Raw genomic sequence first — 7,959 nt, forward strand, 5'->3', positions numbered from 1 at the left:
TGCTGTCCCTGGCGCTATGTACCACCATCTCAAGGGTGACAACTGACAGTCTTTGCCACTTTCCCTTGCTTTAGGTCTCTGCTCAAATATCGTCTTTTCCAAAGAGGTCGTTTCTGACCTATTATTTTTTAATATTTTGTTAAACTAAATTGAATTAGCCAGCATATGGTACATCATTAGTTTCAGGTACAGAGTTCAGTAATTCATCAGTTGCACAGAACAGGCAGCGCTCATCACATCACCTGCCCTGTTTAATGCATGTCACCCAGTTACCTTAATCCCCACCTACCTCCCCTCCAAGAACCCTCAGTTTGTTTTCTATAGCTAAGAGTCTGTCATGGTTTGTCTCCCTCTTTGATTTCTTCCCATTTAGCTTTCCATCCCTTCCCCTATGATCCTCTGAACTGTTTCTTATATTCCACATATGAGTGAAACTATATAATTGTCTTTCTCTGATTGACTTATTTCACTCAGCATAATATCCTCCAGTTCCATCCATATAGATGTATTTTAATTCCAGTAGAGTTAATAGTGTTATATTAGTATCAGGTGTACGATACAGGGATCAACCATTCTGTACATTACTCAGTGCTCACCATGAGAAGCGTACTCTTTAATGCCCATCACCTATCTCACCCCTACCTATTATCATCATCTAACCTAGTTCCCCTATCTCCTCCACTACCCCACCTTTTCCACCGCTCTCTGTTCCCTTGTTCTGCTTTATTTTTCTTCATGGTATTTACCACTACCTGAGATTGTGTTTATTGTCTTTCTCCCCACAACTCTATGAGGACAGGGACCTCTCTGGTTCTCTTCCGTATTCCTAATGGGAAACACACACACACACAGATCTGAAACATAGTAAGTGCTCAACATTGAATAAATGAGCTCCTGTGACCAAGTCTTAGTCATAATTTCAAATTTAAATATTTCTGGACCTAATCTTATTCACAATTCCAAACCAGATACCCAAAGATATTCTTTTTCTTTTGTCCTTATATCATCATTCTGATCATTATCTCTCTCCCTATTTTCACACATGTGCACATACCCAGATTCCAAATGATGGGGGGAAGGGGCGTGCTTTGGCAAGGTAATCCCATTTGAAATAGGTCCCAATGATATATTTTGCTTAGAAATTTAGAAACATTGAGAAAATGTCAACTGTCCATGTGAAGGGGGGGGCTGTTGGGAGAGGGCACTGAATTTTCCAGGCTTTCTCGTAGTACCCCTTCCTCTCATTCACCTAACCCCCACATCCCACACCTAGGAATTATTCTAGACTCCACCATCTACCCTCCCTCTCCTTTTCTAACAATGACCTGAGGGCAGGTAATTGGGCCTCCACATATTTTATTCATTCCTCTGTCCAGTCTCCATGGTGTGTGTCCTATTTTAAGCCCCTTTATCATCCTAGCTGTTGAAACAACCTCCTGAATGGTCCCCTAGATGCGTTTGTGCTCTCTCCCAGCCACTCAGCCCACAGGTGCTGGAGTAATCCTTCTTAAGGGGGGTATCTTAGGTTGTTTGGGTCCAGCTTCAGATCCTGTTCCTTTTTTATTTCCCACACCCCCACTTCACAGCACAATAACTCCAGTCTTGCTCTCTCCATGTTCTATTTACTTATTTGCGCGTCTGTCCCTCACTAGGAGCATCTCAAGGGTGGAAATTTTGTCACTTTGTGCTCTCCAGCCCAGCACAGGCCCTTGGTGGGCCTAATAAACAGAGTCTTGCTCAAAAGTCTCCACGGAGTCTCCATGCACATAGCAGTAGTTCTGTAGAATTCTGTAGAATTCGCGCCATCACTGATGAAGCAACCAGCTCTCATTCCCAAAGAAACAAAAAGACTGCTCTTCCAGAGAAGAACATTTCCAGTTTTATAGGCATTCTGTGATTGTGTCTGTTGTTTATGATGTCTCATGGACACAAATATTGCAGTAATGTTATGAGGAATAAATTGTATTGCTCCAGCTAAAAACACAAATCAATAAAATGTTTTCCTCAGTAGCGAAAAATGTTAATAATGTTGTTGGCTGTAACTTTTCGTGCCATAACGGTAAAACCCAAAGGTAAGAGACCATTTAATAACTGGGTAAGTTGTGAGGGTAACATACACAGTAGGGAGTAGGACTGTTGCTGTGTGCCTCCTGGCCTCCCCCAGGGTAAGATCTCACTGGGACCCAGCCTTTTCTTATGCTCTTCTGTCTACCTGGAAAGGCTTTCCTCACCTTCTATATCTGGGAGCTAAAGAAGGGAAGGATTTCTGTGCAACGAAAAGCAAGTAAATCGTTGACTTGGGATGCATGCTGAAGGTTATCTAATGGTCCCATACATCATTTCCCAGTGGAGGTTTCTGTACCAGTGGAGAGGGAAACAATGGAGATAGAAGCACACCCTGGGTGTTGAGGATCCATGGGGAAAACGTAGAAAGGAAAAGCACTACCATTTTTATAGCAACTTCTTCTCATTTGACCTTCAAAGCAACAAAGGGTAGGCAATGTTAGTTGCATTCAACCCCCAAACATCTCTTATTCTTTCTTTCGACAGACATGAGAGTGATACAGAAATGGGACAAAATAAACAGAGCCTTGCCCTCAAGGAGAAACATACATGCAAACAGGTGGTGCCCATCAAGGAGGAAATATGCAAGTAGACCGAGGTGGTGTAAAATCACATGCAATCCTGACATTTTTCAGGGCCTTAATTCAAGTGTGGCTGTCATGTGGGAGAGAGTGAGAACTTCTGAGAAATTAAGGAAAATGGCTTTTGGTATTCAGAGAGCAATAGTTTTCTTCTTTACGCCCTCCTCATCTCCACCCCAAGTGAAAGTGCCTGAAAGCGTGCATCAAACTATGGGAAAAACTCCATGCACGATCACTCCCTACCTAATCCCTGGGGTCTGGTACTTCTACCAAAAAGGCATCATGAGGAGGCAAAACTCAAGTCCCATGAAGCACTGCGGGCTCATTTTCTGAGCCAATCCTGAAGGATAGATAAGGAGTTCATCAGGTAGTGGGGGTGGAAGGAGAGCTCACCAAGCAGACAAGTCAGAGAGATATTCTGGGCAAAGGGAACAGTTTGTGCAAAGGCGTGGAAGCCTGAGAAACCATACGAGTTTAGGGAAGCCACGAGCTTTAGTGCGAACGGAGGCAAGTGTGACAGCAGGTACCAGGAAATGAGCCTGCCGAGTTATATTGGTCCCACATTACGGAGGACCTTGTCTGCAACCATAAGGATGATCAAATGAGCGTGCTGTGCTCTCCCAATGCATGGGGGTAGGGAGGTCTGTTATATAACAAGAGAAATAGGGTTGGAAATGCGGATAGGGCTCGATTCGTGGCAAAGCTGAGGGGTTTGGGTTTTAACTTGCAGGCCTCAGAGCATCGTCTAAATTTGGGATCTAATTGGAGGCAGATGACTGCAGGGCCCACATCACACACTGTTTCTCACACCCAACAGCTCCTGAGTGTTTTAGATGTTGGCACACTGCTTTCCGAGGGTCAGGGCTTACCTGCGTGCTATTTATCCAGCAAACTGACTCAGCACACCTTTCCTTGCTCTCTCTCCCAGACAAGGGGCACCTTGCCTCCTGCGTTCCTCCGTTTGTCTGCTCAGTGCACTGGCACCGTCAATAAATTTCAGTTACTCGAAGTTTATCAAGGCACAATATCTGGCTGTCTGGATGGAATTTACTGTTTCATGATCTGCTCAGTCCTGTGTGGTTACCTCCCAACAGGGAGGTTAACTATATTTACATGTGCCCCTTGGCTGAGGGGATGACCCTAAGTTCAGTACCTTTGCAGACAGGAATTAGGAGGTGGGGAAGCAGCCAAGACCTAGCCCCCCCCACACTGCACCCTGCGTAGCCACATCCCTCCCTGGGCATTAGCCTGGCAGGATTTTGGGGAAAGAACCCCAGATCTTCCTCCCTCTCTCCAGACCTGACTCCCCTCTGCGCAAGGCCCACATTGATTAATTGGCCCTTTTACTACCATGGCCTCAGCCTTTAGGGCAGAGGGCATCACGTTTTCTCTTCTCCTTGTGAGAATGGGGGCCCCATTCATTCTTGTCCAGGCAACATAATAAATAACCTGCTCCTGTTGGCAGGGAGTTTATTAGAGACTGATGGGACATGTAACAATAACTGGGGGGCTGTGATTTATTAGGTAGGGAGGTTCGCGGCGTCTCCAAAGACCGGGAATGTGGAATTTAATTGATAAAGCGGCTGTCAGCAGCAATGAGATGCACTCAACAGAATATGCGTTTGAGGGATTCTCTCTGGAGCTGTCAGGAAGGGCTTCTGCTAATCATATTCAGCTCCTGCGGATGGTGGTGTCTGTCTGCTGGCTATGCGCGTGAGAGACAAATGGCAGGGAGGGGGGCTCAGAAAGGGGCCCGGGGAGGGAGGCACCTGTCAGTTGCCCAGCCCAATGGAAGAATGTGACACAAACGAGCAAATGGAATGGATTCCCATCACCGTCCGTGAGGATTCCCCTTCCAGAAAGGCCTTTGTCTCTCTCCTGTGAGCCGCTCTGGAAAGCAAGAGGTGCTGAGCACCCGCTTCCTGGGGAAAGGAAAGGGTGAAGTGGCAAGAAGAGAGCTTTGTTCTGGAGCTCTAAACTCCCCACGCCCTGAGGTTTCTGCCCCAGAGACCCCTCCCTTGCTTTCCAGTCACTGACCCTCAGATACACAACACACACACACCGCCATGCCCCACGGTCACCCAGCTGCCCCCATGCCAGTTATCACGCAGCTTCCCTCCAACCCCTGGTTCAGGTGGAAGCCCCTCCTGTCACTGTCGCTTTCACATCAAGAACAGAGCCTCAGAAACTCCGACGGAGAGAGACTGACTTTTTGTTGTGATTGTCTCCCAGCTCTGGGGACCCCAGGATCCAGGCTGAGAACCTGGAAGTAAATGCCTGTGGTGTGCCCCGTTTCCTGACAATAAGGGGGGGGATGATGGCACAGATGATGGCACAGCTCTATCCTCGGGCAGCCTTGAGACTTCCCAAGGCATCTCTGCTCAAATTCTCTCAGCCCCCATCCCTTGGGCTGTTGCTCAGCCTTAAATAAGACCATGGAAGGCCCGAGAGGGGCTCTCTCAGGCCAGGCTGCTTCCCTCCTTTGATCCTCGTGCATCTATTCTTAGGTCCCAGGAGACTGGCCTGCCTCCTTGTTCCCTTCAGGGAGAGAAGGGGAGGGGGAGGCCAGAGCCAGGGAAAAACTAATTGTCACTGTCTAATCTGAGCCTCGGTGGTGACACTGAGGGACCCCGGCGCAGAATGGAGACAGAAACTGGTTTGATTAAATCAAACCTCTCCTGCAACCTCGTTAAATTAAACTGACAGGCCGAGAGCAGAGCAGGAGGGCAGAGGGATCATCGCCTCCGGTGGGGGTGGAGGAGGCCCGGAGGCGAGGTTGGTAAGAAGATCAGATGGTGGCGGGAGCACAGCCTGCCCTTTCCCTTATTTGCTGACTGCAGATAGGAGATGAGATTTACGAATGTGCAATGCTTACGGACCCATCTGAGCACAGGCTGTGAGGCTGACACAAGGGCAGACAGCTGCCTCCCCGTAGCCCCTGCAAACTCCCTTGGCAGTGGGGCCTCACATTTGCAACAGTGCTCTTGACATTTCAAAGGGCCTCTATACAGCTAACCTTTACAACAGGCAGGGAGCAGAGGGATTACTGGCCCCACTTTGCAGTTAGAGAAACTGAGGCATGGAGCCTACCAGAGTCAGCAGAAATGGGCAGCAGAGAGTGCCCGGGACCCCAGGTCTCCTGCCTGTGGCTTCTGGCCCACATTGCCTCCGACATTATACCATATGGCAGAATTTCCCAGGATTTAGTCCCTGGACTGCCATTTCTTCTCCCACCCACCAGAGAAATGTAAAAGCCACACGGCTTGCTTTGTGGGCCGTCGGCAAAATGCCAGTTCCCGTTTGGCTTGGTGCAGCCCACCTGCAAAGCACACAGCCAGCTTCCAAAGGTCACGAGGCCATTCTGTCACACTCACGTCACACACCCACACGCCCAAGCCCTTCCAAGCCATTTCCACTTTGCCTAATTATAATTCAGGGCAGGGGGGTAAGCCGGAGAGAGACTGTTAGCCACACCAGCCAGAACAATCATAGGAGGATAACACGGATACCCTGCTGGCTTCCTCACCTGTCACCCAGTTCCTCACCTGCCAAAGCTAATTTTCCACTCACCGGTGGGTGAGAGCTCATTTCAGAGTGTCTGAGCCACACGCACACACACACACACACACACACACACACGCTCGTGCTCACACACACACACACAGGCTACACACTGCCATTGTGAACAGAGCACTGCCTCACCCACGATGCCCTTGTCCCCACCTCGATTTCTTCATTGACATCTCCAGCCCTCCCCCTCTCTGTTTCCGTAGGGAGGACACCAGGACCAAGATGCTAGTAGGGGCGGTGCACACTGATTGCCAGAGGGCACTGCGGGACCAGCCTCCTCCAGGGCACACTCCTCACACACCAGTTCATGATCAAATCCTGCCACAGGATGACAGGAACAGGAGAAAGGGGAGAGAGGAATAGACTTCCAGCCACCATGAAAGACGCTGGGTGAGAGTGGGCATGAGGTGGTAATGTTTGCTTGATGAGGACATTTGGTTTCACCGTGAACATCATCCACGCAGGGGAGGATGTGTTACATGTCCCACTGGATGCTCTTTCTCTGTGGATACCACAGGATTCTGATCACCGCTCTTGACCTGAGAAGGATAGGAAATGGCAGGTGGACAGGTAGGTCGAAAGTACTTAGATAAATGTCACCTGCCTCCGAAACTCATCTCTGGTGTCATTGACCACACCCAAAACCAACATCTCCAATCCATCTGAACTCCTCTTAGGCAAGGAGTTGGATTCCTCTAGAAACACCTACCCAGGTGAGGGGAGGGGAAGGTCGCCTTGCCTGGGAGGCAGGGAGGAAAGACCACCGGGTCCGGGCTCCTATGCAGGTTCTGCCATTAGCGACCTATGGGATCCAGGGAAATCACTTAGCATTTCTGACCCATACTTTCTGACTTGTAAGCCATAAGCTTGGGCAGGAAACACAGACCTTGTTTTGTTTTGGGTTTTTTTTTTAAGATTTTATTTATTTATTTGACAGACAGAGATCACAAGTAGGCAGAGAGGCAGGCAGAGAGAGAGGAGGAAGCAGGATCCCTGTCGAGCAGAGAACCCAATGTGGGGCTCGATCCCAGGACCCTGGGATCATGACCTGAGCCGAAGGCAGAGGCTTAAACCCGCTGAGCCACCCACGCGCCCCCAGACTTTGTTTTAAAGACTAGAGTTTTAAAACTTTAAAGACCACAGAGGCGAAAAGTGAGACCCAGAGAGGTTGAATTACTTGTCTGAGGCCCTGCAGAGGCAGTGGAGTGACCGAGTGGGTGTGGGTTCTGGAGCGGGCCAGAGCCTTTGTGTGACTGGAGGGGAGTTCTGGCTCATCTCCCTTCCTCGTCTGCAGAATGGAGGTAATAGGAGCCCCTGCCTCTGAGGGTTTGGGAAGAACGAACAGATGAACGCCTGATACAGGGAAAGCCTTCCGTAAATGTTAGCGGGCGCTATTTTTAGAGACAGACGGGAGGTTCAGACCCACACGTCTTGACATTTGGTCTCTCCATGAGGTCACAATCCCCTGATTATCTAGAAGGTCCTCTTCCACTCCAAAATTCTATGACTCCAAGTCCGAAAGATGAAAATACAAGTCAGTTCCAAAACCCTCCAGGCAGACACACAATAGACCTTTTAGGGACTTCATTATTCACTCTCCAGTGCTTGGGTTACTTCCTACGGGTGATGATTCATGGGGAATAATCACAGCAAAGAAAACCTGTCCAAAGTCGGGGGGCAGTAAAAACCCAAACCCCTTTGTGCGGTCAGTGCCTCTTCTTTAAAACGCAACTTCATTTGTGAA

Source organism: Lontra canadensis, unplaced genomic scaffold (genome assembly GCF_010015895.1).
Source record: "Lontra canadensis isolate GAN:19392208 unplaced genomic scaffold, GSC_riverotter_1.0 scaffold75, whole genome shotgun sequence".
Classification (NCBI taxonomy): Eukaryota; Metazoa; Chordata; class Mammalia; order Carnivora; family Mustelidae; genus Lontra; species Lontra canadensis.